Below are 947 nucleotides of genomic sequence, written 5' to 3'. Positions count from 1 at the left end.
TCAGGAAGTGCTACTTCACAGTCAGGGCAGCTAGGATCTGGAACCAACTTCCAAGAGAAGTGGTGCAGGCTCCTACCCTGGGGGTCTTTAAGAGGAGGTTAGATGTATACCTTGCTGGGGTCGTTTGACCCCCAGTACTCTTTCCTGCCATGGCAGGGGGTCAAACTAGATGATCTACTCAGGTCCCTTCCGACCCTAGAAACTATGAAACTATAATTAAAAATACACAGAAGTGAAGAAAAACATGTTGAAGAAAGCAAGTGGAATCATTTGGAATACTTATGAATAATATATGAAATTGATTCCCGATTAACTGTAACTAGTAAGGAAAATGACTCAAGAAGAAATCCTGGTTGAACTGAAATCAATACCTTTACCATCTATTTCATTACCACCAACATTTCACACTGGGGCTTCATTTGCAACAGGTTCCTAAAGGCTTTTCTGGACTTTGTGTTTAATATTTATTAGATAAATAGATATATGGCAGTATAAAGATCTCTATCTTGCCAATAAGGGATCACCTACTAACCCCCTTTTCCTTGGGTATTCTGTCTTTATTCTCTCCTGTCAAGACTTTGATGCACAAAAAGGAAGAGAAAACAAAGGGAGGCAAAATCTTCAGTTATCCATGCTGTAAGGGATATTGGCAGTGATTTTCTTCCCAGGCTCCTCTGCCCTTACAAACCCGCTACCATTAGCACACCAATACAGGCACAGGCCTGTGACCTCCATCTGCCTTGCCCTTACAGCAAGTGAAATTTAGTGACTGATAACAGACTAGTTATTCCAATCTCTTGCAGGCAAAAGGATGACTGCTAATGGACCCTCTCATGTACTTCACAACATTTTTAGGGCTTTATCCCCTTACTCAGGACATCAGTTGCCACTACATCTCTTCTTATAATGACTCCTATTATTCCTATTTTTATTTACTCTGTCTGAAT

Source organism: Crocodylus porosus, unplaced genomic scaffold (genome assembly GCF_001723895.1).
Source record: "Crocodylus porosus isolate Cpor-Errol unplaced genomic scaffold, CroPor_comp1, whole genome shotgun sequence".
NCBI classification, from domain to species: Eukaryota; Metazoa; Chordata; order Crocodylia; family Crocodylidae; genus Crocodylus; species Crocodylus porosus.
Note: the sequence above shows the minus strand (reverse complement) of the source record.